General features: G+C 46.1%; 1 protein-coding gene across 2 annotated transcripts in view; it reads right to left on the bottom strand.

The window, feature by feature from the left end:
* STON2 (stonin 2) overlaps window positions 1-13,711 on the bottom strand; it is a 166,183-nt gene extending 152,472 nt beyond the window's left edge. The window contains exons 1-2 of one of the 2 annotated variants that reach the window (XM_038751709.1): window positions 13,600-13,711; window positions 11,430-11,608 (exon numbers count right to left, since the gene is read on the bottom strand). The gene's annotated coding sequence lies outside the window, so the exon portion shown is untranslated. The remainder of the gene's footprint in view (window positions 1-11,429; window positions 11,609-13,599) is intronic. The other variant, XM_038751718.1, reaches the window with a different exon arrangement.
* Window positions 13,712-15,802: the final 2,091 nt, after the last annotated feature.

Genomic DNA, 15,802 nt, shown 5'->3' with positions numbered 1-15,802 from the left:
GAGGAGGTGAACTTTCAGTAGGACTTTGAAGAGAGGAAGAGAGCTAGTTTGGCAGATGTGTGGAGAGAGGGCATTCCAGGCTAGGGGAAGGACGTGGGCCAGGGGTCGATGGCGGGACAGGTGAGAACGAGGCACAGAGAGGAGGTTAGCAGCAGAGGAGCGGAGGATGCAGGCTGGGCTGTAGAAGCAGACAAGGGAGGTGAGGTAGGAGGGGACGAGGTGAGTTTCTGTAGAGCCTTGAAGCTGAGAGTGAGGAGTTTAGTTGAGTACTTATCCCCTGGCACTTAGGGACTCACCCCACAGCACTCATTCACTGTGGGCAGCGAATATGTCAATTTATTATTCTATCGTACTCTCCCAAGTGCTTAGTATAGTGCTCTACACACAGTAAGCGTTCAATAGATACAATTGACTGACGTACATATCCTTATGCTCAGTTGCTTCTCCTCCCTCTAACTTCATTTAGCATCTGTCTCCCTGGATAGACTATAAACTCCTCAAGAGCGAGATCACACCTACTAACTCTTTTGTACTCTCCCAAGGGCTTAGTCCACCGCTCTTCCCAGAGGAAGCACTTAGTACTATTGATTGTTGGGTGGCAGCCCAACTAAGCTTAAAATGAGAGAAAAGTGCTTCTCTCTCCCCCATGGTCCGGAACCTCCACAGCTGGTATAAAGCTGTCAGGCCAAACAGCAGCTTGGACAATGGAGGAGCAGTCAGGGATATCCCGCAAAAAGCCACGGGCCTCTGGGCAAGAAACCCATCTGCCTCATGTTCTGAACATAGCCTGACTCAGCAACACCAGCGAGACCCAGAGAAAGGCCAGAGGGGGTGGGAATGGAAACCTTGTTGCCAGGGATATAGTCAAGGCTCTGGGAGTGCTTAAGGCTTTGTCCTGGGATTGATGGGTTGAAGTGTAGGATGTTTTCAACCCATTCATACTTGCCAAGTGAGTTTCTGTAGCTGTTCTTTAGGTCTCTGCCAGGAGATCACAGCCCTTCAGAGGCAGGCAATAAATGGCTTCTTTGTTGTCAGTATTTTGGTCACATTGGTCACCCTGAAGACTGGGATTTAGGATGAGGGTCTCCATTGCCCAGAAGTCCTGAGCTCAAATCCCAGTTGCTGTGGCAGTGAAAAAAGAGATGAGTTCCAGCTCAATCTTTGTGTGGTGCGGTTCAGTGAGATGTGGATACACTCATGAATAGCAGGCACAGGCAAGAAATCATGCCTACTTACTCTATTGTTCTCTCCCAAGTGCTCTGCACACAGTAAGAGCTTAATAAATAGCCTTAATTGACCAACTGATTAATTAAATGGAGAAATTGGGATCAGAAGTCACAGTGTAGGATTTCTGCTTTTGCTTATAGTGGACTAAAATTAAATGAGGGAAAACTCAGTGGTCTGCAGATTAGGCTGCTTAAATGTGAAGACGATAAATGTATTGATTCTCCCAATCGAAGAGAATCTTCTACAAAATGTGAGTTCACCCTTTCCCATGTCCTCCCCTTGGCCTGGAACTCCCTCCTCCTTCATATATGCCAGACTACTACGCTCTCCACTTTCAAAGCATTTTTAAGGTCACATCTCCTCCAAGAGGACTTCCTTAATTCAGTCCTCTTTTCCCCAGCTCACTCTCCCTTCTGGATTGTCTATGCACTTGGTTCTGTGACCTTTGGACATTTGATATTCGCCCCAACTCCACAGCACTTATGTCTATATCTTGAAATTTTATAAATTATTCATATTTACTAGACCATAAACTTGTTATGGGCATGGAATGTGTTTGCTAAGTCTGCTGTACTGTACTCTCCTAAGTGCTTAGTACCGTCCTCTGCATATAGTAAGCACCAAATAAACACCATTGACTGATTGATAGAGACACCCTAGTTATGAACCAGAACAGAAGGCCAAACTCAGGTTAGGAAAATTCCTCCTAAATCAACCTTTCTCTCTCCAGATCTCCCCGGGCCCTCAAAACAAAAAAATCATTCTGAAGAAGCATAACAAAAAGGAAGGAAGCCAGTCGTGGCTTCTACTGACCCTGCTCTGATAACTGTCCACTTCCGTTTACAGTGGGAGAACCCCCCCTTCCCTTTTCTAATGAAATGCAAAAACAAAACAAAATAAACCCAAGGAAATGAAACTCTTGAAGCACTTGTCATCTCCAAAAGGAAAGTATGCTTTCTTAGCTGGTTTAAACTGTGAAACAAAAATGACCAAACTCCAGGAAACCTTAAATGAAAATGTGAATATTGAACAGTTTTCAAAGTAGAAACCAGTGGAATTTCTGAGTTTGTTCATATATCCGAACTGCCAATGCTTTCAAGTCGGAACACAGATTATTCCCAATAGGTATTCCTGCTGGACTGGGAAGCAGCGTGACCAGGTAGAAAAAGCATTGGCCTGGGAAATAGAAGAGCTGGGGGTCTAACCCCAGCTCCACATTTGTCTGCTGTGTGACCTTGGGCAAATCACTTCACTTTTCTATGACTCAGTTTCCTCATCTGTAAAATAGGAACTAAATTCCACCCTCCCAATAAGACTGGGAGCCTCATATGGGACAAGGACTGTGTCTAATCTGATTATCTTATATCAAGCCCAATGCTTAGAATAATGCTTGACAGACGGTAAGTACTTATTTAAAAGCATAATTATTATCATTATCATTATTGTAAGCTCCTGGGGGGCACGTATTGTCTATGCTAATGCATTCTCCTGCGTGCTTAACAAGTGTTCTGCATAAATTAAATGCTCAATAAATACCACTAATTGAAAAAGGTCTTGCATTGGACATCTGCAGAGAAGAGGTGCAATGACAAATGTGGAATGGTGGCAGAGGTTGTCAATAGATAAAGGCCAAAAGGATGCACTAATCAGAGTTGAAGAACAAGTAGTCAATTCAGTCAGTCAATCATATCTATTGATCGCTTACTGTGTGCAGAGCACTAAATTGAGCGCTTGGGGGAGCACAATATAACAATAAACAGACATATTCCCTGATTAAGAACTCAGCAATTGGTTGTTGAAAATATTAATTCATTTTGGACCCACCTGTGGTCTCGCGAGGAGACCTCAGTTCCTCTCTATTGCTTCTCCCAAGCTACCAAAAATCTCCTTCCATTTAGTGCCATCCCGCTCCATACCTCTCCATTCTGAGAAGGCTAAAGCAGAGAATCAGTTTAGTCACTGGAAAAGGTTACTGTGGGATAATGAAATAGATGAAATTCATTTTAAAAATTTTACTATCCAGTCTTCGCTGCCCTCTCACCTCACACCTCCATATGGATGCCCATGTTGGAAAATTTTATCTGTGATTTAGACACACACACACACACACACACACACACACACACACACACACACTTTCACACACTATAAATTTCATCTGTGATTTAGACACACACACACTCTCTCTCTCTCTCTCTCTCTTTCACACACTATAATCACACCACTGCCAACTTTAGCATTTCCCCCTCGCTTGCTTTCTGGACTTCTTCCTGTTGGTCAGTACCAGCAAAGCAGGGAAGCCACAACTGCAAAGCACATAAACCAGAAATGTGTGGCTCAGCATAGAACTACTTCCTCTAAGCTTCACGGCACACCTTCCAATTTGGGCTCCTCACTCTCAGCCCCAAGGAAGTAAGAACAGGGAAGGGTGGAAAGTGGGGAGCAGTATGGCCTACTAGAAAGAGCACAGGCCTGGAAATCAGAAGGACCCGGGTTCTGATCCTGGTTTGGCCACTGGTCTTCTGTGTGACCTTGGGCAAAATCACTTCACTTCCTCAGAGCCTCAGTTACATCATCTGTAAAGTGGGGACTAAGATTGTGAACCCCCATGTGGGACAGGGACTGTGTCCAACTTGATTAGCTTTTATCTATTCCAGCACTTAGTACAGTGCCTGGTGCATAGTAAACGCTTAACAAATACCATTAAAAAATTGCAGGGGGGGGGAAGGTGGTTATGATGGACGAAGAAGGAAGAATGGGAAAAATGTTGGGACAGAGAAGGAGGCTTAAAGCACACACACACTCAAAGGTGAGTCCACTGTGAGTCCACACAGGAGAGCCAAGTGACCACATGGCCTCTGAGCTGTTGCTCAGGGTGGTGGTTACTGAAAAATAATTATGGTATTTGTTAAGTACTAAACATTACAATGCTCTATGCACTGGCAAATGTTTCAACCAACTCTATTGTGCTGTACTCCTCCAAGAGCTTAATACAGTGCTCTGCACATAGTAAGCACTCAAATAAAATGATTGATTGACTGAGGTAGATACTATATAATCAGAACGGATAAGATTCCTCCTCAACATGGGGCTCACAGTCTAAGAGGGAAAGAGAACAAGTATTTAATCCTGATTTTACAGACAAGGAAACTGAGCACAGAGAAGTTAAGTGACAGACAAGTGGCAGAGATGGAATTAGAACCCAGGTCTCCTGCCTCCTGGTCCTGTGCTCTCTGCACTAAGCCACCTGTGGGTTCAAAGAGGTTCTTCTACCCTCCCTCCTAGCCTCCAAACAATGAGTCCAACATCTTCCCATTGTGGGGGCAGGTAGCCTATTAGGGGATAAAGAGATGAGCCTTCTGTGTTTATTTCTCTGGTTTGTTTGGCTTCAATATGAAACTGAATGAAGGAGAATACCTACCTCACAAAGGTGAATAGTTAGTGTATTTACTGACTGTTTACCGTATGCAGAGCACTGTACTTTACTGTAAGCTCCTTGTGAGCTAGGAATGGGTCTACCAACTCTGATGATGATGATAATAATAATAATATAACTGTGGTATCTATTAAGCACTCACTATGTTCCAGGCACTCTTCTAAGCGCCAGGGTAGATAAAAGCTAATTGGTTTAAACCCAGTCCGTGTCCTACATGGGACTCATAGTCTTAATCCCCATTTTCCAGATGAGGTAACTGAGGTAGAAAGAAGTTAAATGACTTGCCAAAGGTCACACAGCAGACAAGTGGTACAGCTGGGACTAGAGCCCAGAACTTTCTGACTCCCAGGCCCTAGCTTTATCCACAAGGTCAAGCTGCTTCTCATATTATAATAATAATAATAGTAGTAATGACAGCATTTGTTAAGCTCTTACCAAGTGCCAGGCACTGTTCTAAGTGCTGGATTAGATACAAGATAACTGGGTGGGACACAGTCTCTGTCCCTCATAGGGTTCACAGTTTTAATCCCCATTTTACAGAAGAGGGAACCGAGGCACAGAGAAGTTATGGTACTTGCCCAAGGTCACACAGCAGACAAGTGGTAGAGCAGGGATTAGAACCCCATGACCTTCTGACTTTCAGGCACGTGCTCTATTCACTACGCCATGCTGCTTCTTGTACTCTCCCAAGCACTTAGTACAGTGCACTGCACACAGTAAGTGCTCAATACATATGATCAATTGATGTATTACACGCTCAGAGCAGGACAATACAACACAGTTGGTGGACAGTTCCCAGCCCATGAGGAGCTTTCAGTCTACAGATTGTAAGAAAGTATACAGAGACCAGATTCAGTTGCCAGGATCCCTGGGTTCACTGCAAGGGGACGGGGTCTAATGAAGTGGGCTCTGGCAAGTTATAGCTCCCCCTCTGCCGCCGGCCTGATCTGACCTCAGACAAGTTGCTTACCCTCTCTGGGCCTCCTTTTCCTCATCTGTAAAATAGAAGTGATAATGCCTGCCTCCCCGTCTTAGAGGTATGTCATGGGGATAGAATATTTGTCATGAAAGAGCTCTGGAAAAAAAAAGTTGCTTTATAAATCCAGGAGAGGATTATAGGACCAATTTTCAACGAGGGAAATAAAAATCAGAAAATGTCCCTGAACCTTGCGGTCAACTATCAATCCTGAGGCAATACCCCAACCACTGGAAAATCTGGTGGTGGGGAGGGTGAGCAGTTAGCAGAGATGGGGACAGAGGAGAAAGGAGGTTAAATGACCTGGAAAGAATGCAAAAAGAGATGTCCCTAGAAAACCACAAGACTGTTTCAGCTGAACACAGTCAGGGAAGTCAGAATATTTGGGCCGCTCTCAACGATGGCAGTGACCTTAAGCAAGCAAACCTCTTCCTCCGGGTGTCATTATGCATATGGGGTTGGGGGTGGGGAAGAGGATCAACACTGCTTGTCTGCCTGCCTGTCATACTTTTGGTCAAATTAATTAGGTTATATTTGGAAGACTTTGGTCTCTGGAGACAACAAAAGCCCTTCTTTACTAATAAAACGGACATATGTCAAAAATCAACTCATAGCCGGGTATTCTGTGTTAGAAGTCAACTCATAAGCCTCCAGATGGTCCCCATCTAGAAGAGGGGATGCGACTGGCCCAAGAGACTCGTCATCCAGCTGAAGAAATGAAAACTAACAAAACTCAAAAACCTCTTCCTGTTGCATTTTGTTTCTAAAACTATCAAATCATCTGCAAAGACAGCGTCACTCCCCACTTTAATAAGCACTGAAAAAGAAATGGCCATTTGCCAATCCACAGAATGTATTCCCTAGGTCTGTAGTAAGGCAGCAGGCAAAATGGCAGAGCCATCATGGATCAGGGAACTGCAGAGTTAGGGAATTGTGCCTACCAATCCCAGTCCTGCTGCTAGTTTGCTCAATCGTCTGGGAAAGCTCTTAGCTTCTCAGTTCCTTGGTCTGTGAAACAGTGATAATGCTACTAATCTCCCCCAAAGAGATGCTATGAAAAAAGACTGATCACAGGTATGAAAATCAGGAGATGAATGCTCACTTGTGACAATAGCGGCACCTCAGGCTGAATGTGCTAAGAGCTTTAAGTAGCTCATGATGGCTTTTCATTTGTCTCATTAGTTCTCTCTCCTGGGTTCAGGGTGCTGCTTTCTGTGCCTTTTGAAACTTCAGGCTGAGTTTCCAAGGAAACGTTGGGAGGAGGGGGTTATTAGAGTTTGTTGTGGAGCAGACAAACGAGGGTCATTATGCCTGCAAGACCACAGTGAGAGGCATAAAGACAAATTTTCTGCAGCCAATCTCAGATGAAAATACCCATTTCTGAACCCTGGTGGGGAACTGGCCTCCTTGTCAAGAGTCTATATTCCACAGCCTTCTCACACACATCAAACCCGGTCCTGGAAAATATTTCACAACATTTTTCTTTACCTACAAAATATACCCCTTTCAGATATGATTTTCACATTCAAATCCTAATCCAGATTAAAGCCTACTCAGCACTCGGATTCTTGATGAAATTTAGGAATAAAAACAAGAAAGATAGGTGGTCCTTAAAGATGGGAAAAAATGGTAAGAAAATACATGTGCTTAAAAACACGGTGGGGAGGGGTGTGACAATAATTATAATTCCCTAATTTCGTATAGTATTTTGTATTTTTACAAGATTTCATTTTTTTCTCACAACATTCCTTATTATATTATCCCTCTTTTGCAGATGAAAAAAAACTGAGGCACACAGAGGGCAACTGACTTTCTCAGGGTCGTACAGCAGGCTGGTGACAGAGCTGAGATGAGACCCTAGGTCTTCTGGATCCCATAGACATACACTGTCCAAAAAACAGACCAGAGGCAAATGACCCAAGGTCTCTGGACTTCAGGGTTTCACAGTGCAAGTCAGATGGAGGCCTCTTCTCACTGTTCCCACTCATGGGGGAGAGATTCTAGAGTCTGAAATCTCAGTGAGCACGTTGAATCACCTCGCCCCCTAACTACCTCACCTCCCTTCTCTCCTTCTACAGCCCACCCCGCACCCTCCGCTCCTCTGCCGCTTATCTCCTCACCGTACCTCGTTCTCACCTGTCCCACCATCGACCCCGGCCCACATCATCCCCCGAGCCTGGAATGCCCTCCCTCTGCCCATCCGCAAAACTAGCTCTCTTCCTCCCTTCAAGGCCCTACTGAGAGCTCACCTCCTCCAGGAGGCCTTCCCAGACTGAGCCCCTTCCTTCCTCTCCCCTTCATCCCCCTCTCCATCCCCCCATCTTACCTCCTTCCCTTCCCCACGGAACCTGTATATATGCATATATGTTTGTACATATTTTTTACTCTATTTATTTATTATACTTGTACATATCTATTCTATTTATTTTATTTTGTTAGTATGTTTGGTTTTGTTCTCTGCCTCCCCCTTCTAGACTGTGAGCCCACTGTTGGGTAGGGACTGTCTCTATATGTTGCCAACTTGTACTTCCCAAGCGCTTAGTACAGTGCTCTGCACACAGTAAGTGCTCAATAAATACAATTGATTGATTGATTAATATCATCAACATCATTCTCAGTGGCTGAGGGGTGATCAATCCATGGTTCGCTTTCCACCCTCTCCTCTTGTTGAGTGCCATTTCTCATTCCTTCCCTCTAATAAAGGGAGCCACTGTAGGCCGAAGGTTAATATTTCACAAGGGCTATTTTCCCATGGCCTGTAAGGATGAACAAGAGTGGAGACCCTGCTAGAAGCCTAATTAGTAGAGCTCAAACATCCCTGGAGGTAATTAATGACCAAGCTGATAAGCTAGCCAGATCCAAACCATCTGATCTTCTGAGCTCTGACCCCATCAAGATTTTTTTAGTCATCAGCAGCAAGCACTCTAGCTGAAGGGGAATGGTTTTAGATTAGTAAAAGATCAGCTAGACCAGGATTATGCTGAAGGTGTGGCAGGCTGGGATACTGCCACAGGCTAAATGCTTTGATCCAGATGTTTTCACATGTCCCAACCCAATCTGAGTCCTGACTGATGCACTTTAAAAACAACATCACATTCATAACTTGGTGCAAAATTCTCAATCCTGAATTGCCATCTCCCTCTTGTTTTCCCCCAGGTTCCTTCTCACCACAAACAAGCCCAAACACCTCTGGCTGTTCCAGCTGCGGGAGTCATTTCTGCCATTCGCCCGTGCTCAATGGTTAAATTAAATATGAATGAACAAGTCATTCACAAGCACCAGGGCCAGGTGGAGAGAGCACAGGGCTGGGAGTAAGGAGACCTGGGTTCTAATACTGGCCTTGCTATTTGCCTGCTGTGTGACTTTGGGCAGGTCACTTAACTTCTCTGTGCCTCAGCTTCCTCATCTGTAAAAGTGGTGATAAACTACCTTCTAGAAAAACTAGAGAAGCAGCGTGGCTCAGTGGAAAAGAGCACGGACTTTGGAGTCAGAAGTCATGGGTTCAAATCCCGGCTCTGCCAATTGTCAGCTGTGTGACTTTGGGCAAGTCACTTAACTTCTCTGGGCCTCAGTTACCTCATCTGTAAAATGGGGATTAAGACTGTGAGCCCCCAGTGGGACAACACATCACCTTGTAACCTCCCCTGAGCTTAGAACAGTGCTTTGCACATAGTAAGCACTTAATAAATGTCATCATTATTATTATTATTACCTTCACCCTCTGTGAAACTCAAGTGAGGCCAGGTCTGTGTCTGACTTCTGCTGTAATTAACCCAACATTTAGTACAGTCCTTGTCCCATGGTAGGCACTTGGTAAATACCACAGTTGTTATTACTACACTCATTTTACCTGTAATCACATGTATGAGGCTGAGTCTTGCCTGCTAAAGTACTTTCAGGGAGGGTTAAGCCTCCCAGCACAAGAGGTCTTGGATGCTCAAGATCTCCATTAGTACAGATTACGTGGGATAGCTTGGTAGAAAACTGTGGAAGCCAGAAATCCGGGGCCCAATCTACTTCAGCCTGTCTCAGTCCTAGCCTGTGCTCAACATAAAACCAGCTCCAGCCCTGGGGATCCTTGAACCAAACGGGAAATCTGACTGACCAAATGGAACTTCCACACGTCCCGGGCCTTCCTCCGGCCCCTGGCCAGAATCTTCCCAAATGGACACGTGATCGTGGGGAGCCAGGAGAGGCCAGTCCCAACTGTGTTCAGCTCAGGATTGTCCAACGTGGCCCTGCAGGCTCGGGCCTGTGAACAAACCAAACCCAGCCTACTCAGGGCTTGACTTGTGGGAAGGAGTGGAATTGGGCACAGCCATTCCTTCACGATGATTCACCACTTCTACCATGGCAGCAGCGGCTTCCTAGGCTTGGTATTTGAGAGCTAATAGGCACAATGAGAGTGTACGATAGTCATTTTTTTTTTTAATCTGTGCTTCCCTTTTCTTGAATAATGCCAAAATTGACTAGATTGAATCTTTATCGAGCTTATTAGCCAAGAGTCTACTCAGAGCTCTCCAAAGACATTCCCCGATGCCGAGAAGAAGGATTTCCCTGCATTCCACAAACGTGGCCTCTCACCATGAAACAAGTCTGAGAGGCGTCCAAGCAAATGACCTCTCACTTCTTTGATCTCCTCCTAGAAGCCTTCTCTGACTAATCTCTCATCTCACCACTCCGCTTCCTTCCCTATTGTGTCACCTATGCACTTGAGTCCTCACCGTCTCAACATTATTTTAGTATCTGGTCTGTGTCTAACTCTCTTATATTCAACCAAGCAGAAGGTGTATGAAGTGGTGTGGTATAGTTGATAATCTGGTGTTGAATTTGGGTTTTTTCTCTCAGAGATTCCTGTTCAGAAAATGGCAGCTCATGCTGGGGATCTGCCATGATTTAGTTTTCGTGACAGCTTAGGTTATATATGGTCTGAAAGCACCCGTGTTTAGAGATAAGACAGAGGCCTTGTGTCTTGTCTTCCTCACCTGTCTATATGCTTTGTCACCTGTCTACATGCTTTGTCACCTGTATACATGTTTTGTTTTGTTATCTGTCTCCCCCTTCTAGACTGTGAGCCCATTGTTGGGTAGGGACCAACTTGCACTTCCCAAGGGCTTAGTACAGTGCTTTGCACACAGTAAGCGCTCAATAAATATGATTGAATGAATGAATGAATTCAACCAGCGTTCTGCACTGAGTAAGCACTCAATAAACACAATCCCTCTAGACTGCAGGCTCCCTGATGGCAGAGAATGGGTCTATCAAATTGACTGTACTGTTCTCTACCAAGTGACGAGTACAGTGCTCGGGCACCTAGTAAACGCTCAATAAATACTAAAGATTAACTGACTTAATAGACAAGCACTTCACCTGATCATCATCCTTGCCATCAAATATCTCCACAGAGCGCAGAGTTCCTAGAGGCTCAGGGCCTTCTCTGGAATCTCCTAATGTATTACCCTCAAACGGAGGTATCAATCCATGGTATTTACTGAGGAGTGCAGAGAACTGTAAGAAGCACTTGGGAGAATACAATAAAACAGAGTTGGTAGACAAGTTCCCTGTCCAGGGATGCTCCTCTCCTTGGGCTAGAATCCGTCTCCTGTGTCTGAGCCTTGTGCTCTTCTACTATACCACACTGTCTCCACATAATAAATAATAATGGTATTTATTAAGTGCTTACTATGTGCCAAGCACTGTTCTAAGCCACACCCATTGGTTATCTGTGCCAATACCATTCACTCAGTTCATTCATCCGGGAAAACTGGCAGATTTGCCCTATCCCCTTACCTGATATCCAGGATTTGCCTGCATTCTACAGATACACTCTCTCTACAGAAGAGAAGCCACCAAAAGGTCCTTTGGGGTCTATTTGGCTAGAGGCAAGGAGAAGAGATGACCAGCTGCTTCATGTTGATGGCTTAGGTTTCAAAGAAAACAAACGGCAGGAATATTTGTTGGAACAACTTCTGGATTGAACAAGGAAAGGAAATGAAAAACAGTGGCAAACAAATAAGCAAATCAGATCATCTGGGACAGCAACTGGAGTCAACATTACAGGCAATTGTATTGTTACATAACTAGGACTTTGTTTAGCTGAGGAGTGAAAAAGCAGCAATGGGAACTAAGGCTTTACCTTCTGGACAAAATAGTCTGTAGTCTAAAGATAAAGTTGCATAAAGGCAGCTTCTTAATGATGGAATAGAAGGTCTAACAGACATACACACGTTGTGGAGAAAGGGAAGAAAAGCTTCCTGGAATCCACTACAATTCCCACCCAGTTCTTCAAGACATCAGACATGGTTGGAGAGGAGGGTAAAGTCGCCAAACAAACCATGGGACAGGATTACATGCTTCAGATTTGCTTTTAAATCTGCCATCTGGGTTTTCAACTTGGTTATAGTAACCGATTTAGTACCTTTTCTTCCTCTCTTTCTACCTCAGAGATTCATGAGGTATAAGGCCGAATGAGAGAATGAAATCAGATCCATCTCCTTAAGCAAATAATCTCCTTTTTCACACCCCCAAAATGACAGTGGTTCTTCTCACAGAGGACTTCAGTCTCTCCTCATAAAAGAGGAATCAACATCTTCTAGTCAGTGTCTGCGCCAGCAGTCTTTCTATGCTCCCTCGTAAACGATTCCTAGTTCTCCCCCCACCATTCTGTTGGCTCCCTTCAGTGGAGCACGGCTCCTCACTCCTCAAAAGCCTCCAGTGGTTACCCATCCATCTTGACATCATGCGGAAACTCCTCACCAACGGCCTTAAGGCGTTTATTCGGCTACCTCCCCACTTACTTACCCTCCCTCCTCTCCCACTGGTCCACACTGACCCCCTTCTCGCATCCTCCCTCCTGCCAGCAGTTCCCTCTCCTTTCGTATCCAACAGACCACCATTCTCCCCATCACCAAAGCCCCACTAAAATCACATCTCCTTCCAGAAGGAGGGGCAGTGGTTTTACTCACCCAAGCGCTGAGTACAGTGTTCTGCACATAGTAATTGCTCGATAAATGCCCCTGGTTGGGAACCTCAAAGGGAACTCTCCAAGGAGAGTCTAGGTTGCCTTAAGAACTGCATTCGGTTGTACTGTCCTAATCTGTTGTCTTGTACTCTCCCAAGCGCTTAGTACAGTGCTCTACACATTTTAAGTGCTCAATAAACACCACTGATTGACTGATTATCGCATTTGAGTTGCTGAGCAACTTGTGACTGCCCAGGCTGGCTTGCTTCTTGAAGGTGCAAAGACTCAGGGCAGAGAGGAATGATTGGGGAGAAATTATCTGAAGCCACCAGATAAGGAGACTGAAGAATCTTAGAATGAAACTTCCTGAGAAGCTATTTAGTTAGCCCATGGGGGCAGGGGGAAAAAGTAAATGGATGTTCCCATCACATGTCACTCCGCGAATGAGGTGGGACAAAGCATCGGCTGGCAGAAACCTGAGAGTTTCACTCAGTTGGGTGACGGAGAAAAGGGGATCGGCCCATCCTGAGACTGCCTAGCCCATTTCCCGGGCCGGATGAGGCTGCTCATGGCCCTTCCCTGACAGTTGCTCCAGGGATGCTTCCCCTATTCCCTTGGGTGTCTCTCTCACCCCCCTCCCCATCTTCCTCCCTTGATTCATTCATTCAACCGTATTTACTGAACGCTGTGTGCAGAGCACTGTACTAGGCGCTTGGAAAGTACAATTCGGCCACAGAGACAATCCCTTCCCAGCAACAGGCTCACAGTCTACGGTCCTTTGGCCTCCATCACCTGGAGGAGTCGTTCTTGCAGCCCTTCCCCAAAAAGACGGAGATGGGAATTTCTTCCTCGATCTCCTTCCTTCCCCGCCAAATACCCAATCAAAGGAGGAGGGTTGAGGTTCCCAGTCGCCCCTTCTCCCCGTCTTCCCCCTCCACCTGCCCTGCCCCGCGGGGAGGACACTTTCCAGGCCCCCCGGGGCCCCGGGGCTGGCGTTACCTCCAAAGATTCCCGCAGGGGCGGTGGGATCCGGCCCGATCGCGCCGACGGCAACAGCAGCGGGGACTGGAGCTGCGGAGCGGCGGGGTTTCACCGTCCTGCCTGCGGGGAACTCCCGGGGGCAGCGGAGATTGGGGCGGCGAGAAGCCGGGATCCCTCGCTGCCGCTGCCTGCAGTGAGATTCCCCCGCTCCTGCGGCGTCCCGAGCTCCCAAGCCCTGCTCCCTCGGCTCCGCTCCCTGCTCCTGATTGGAAGCCGGGCGGAGTGGGCCGGGCCTCCTTCTCCTCCCTCCGTCCCTCCTCCCTCGCTCCCTGCCCCGCCCAGCCGGCTGGAGATGATAATAATAATAGTAATAATAATAATGCTCCCCTCCTCCAGGAGGCCTTCCCAGACTGAGCCCCCTTTTTCCTCTCCCCATCATCATCATCAGTCGTATTTATTGAGCGCTTACTATGTGCAGAGCACCGTACTAAGCGCTTGGGAAGTACAAATTGGCAACATATAGAGACAGTCCCTACCCAACAGTGGGCTCACAGTCTAAAAGAATAATAATGATTGCATTTATAAAGTGCTTACTATGTGCAAAGCACTGTTCTACGTGCTGGGGAGGTTACAAGGTGATCAGGTTGTCCCACAGGGGGCTCACAGTCTTAATCCTCATTTTACAGGTGAGGTAACTGAGGGACAGAGAAGTTGTGACTTGCCCAAAGTCACACAGCTGACAATTGGCAGAGCTGGGATTTGAACCCCTGACCTCTGACTCCAACGCCCATGCTCTTTCCACTGAGCCACGCTGCTCCCCATCCTCCCAACCCTCCTTCCCCTCCCCACAGCACTTGTATATATTTGTACAGATTTATTACTCTATCTATTTTACTTGTACATATCTATTACTCTATTTATTTTATTAATGCTGTGCATATAGCTATAATTCTGACGGTTTTGACACCTGTCTACATGTTTTGTCTTGTTGCCCTCGTCTTACCTCCTTCCCTTCCCCACAGCACCTGTATATATGTATATCTGTTTGTACATATTTATTACTCTATGTATTTATTTTACTTGTACATATCTATTCTATTTATTTTATTTTGTTAATATGTTCGGTTTTGTTCTCTGTCTCCCCCTTCTAGACTGTGAGCCCACTGTTGGGTAGGGACTGTCTCTATATGTTGCCAACATGTACTTCCCAAGCGCTTAGTTCAGTGCTCTGCACACAGTAAGCGCTCAATAAATACGATTGATTGATTGATTGATGCTTGACTGTGATCCCGTTGTTGGGTAGGGACCATCTCTATATGTTGCCGACTTGTACTTCCCAAGCGCTTAGTACAGTGATCTGCACACAGTAAGCGCTCAATAAATATGATTGAATGAATAATAATAATGGCATTTGTTAAGTGCCTACTATGTGGGGACATACAAGGTAATCAGGTTGTCCCACGTGGGGCTCACAGTCTTAATCCCCATGTGACAGATGAGGTCACTGAGGCTCAGAGAAGTAAAGTGACTGACCCAAAGTCACACAGCTGATCAATGGCGGAGTCGGGCTTAGAACCCACGACCTCTGACTCCCAAGCACATGCTCTTTCCACTAAGCTACGCTGAGCTGCGGGAGAGAGGGCCAGGCCCAGCCACGTGCTCCTGTGCTGTTGGTCCTTAGCACCTCCCGAGGACCCCTGCCTCCACCGAACCCCAGTGCCCCTTGCAGGATGTGCTCCAGGACCAGCCCGGGATTAGCGTCTGTCTTCCCCTTCTCTAGACTGTAAACTCATTGTGGGCAGGGAATAATAATAATGATGATGGTGTTTGTTAAGCGTTTACTATGAGCCGAGCGCTGTTCTAAGCCCTGGGGTGGTTACAAGGTTATCAGGTTGTCCCACATGGAGCTCACAGTCTTAATTCCCATTTTACAAATGAGGTAACTGAGGCACAGGGAAGTTAAGCAACTTGCTCAGTCACACAGCTGACAAGTGGTGGAGCCAGGATTAGAACCCATGACCTCTGACTCCCAAGCCCATGTTCTTTCCGCTAAGCCACGCTGTGTCTGTTTATTGTTGCATTATTAATAATCCAATCTGTCACCAAAACCTGCGGGTCTCACCTTAACAACATCACCAAGATCCGCCCTTTCCTCTCCATCCAAACCGCTACCTTGTTGGTGCAATCTCTCATCATATTCCGACTGGATTACTGCGTCAGC

The sequence above is a fragment of the Tachyglossus aculeatus genome, chromosome 1, assembly GCF_015852505.1.
Source record: "Tachyglossus aculeatus isolate mTacAcu1 chromosome 1, mTacAcu1.pri, whole genome shotgun sequence".
Taxonomy (NCBI): Eukaryota; Metazoa; Chordata; class Mammalia; order Monotremata; family Tachyglossidae; genus Tachyglossus; species Tachyglossus aculeatus.
Note: the sequence above shows the minus strand (reverse complement) of the source record. Positions and strands in the feature narration are given on the sequence as shown.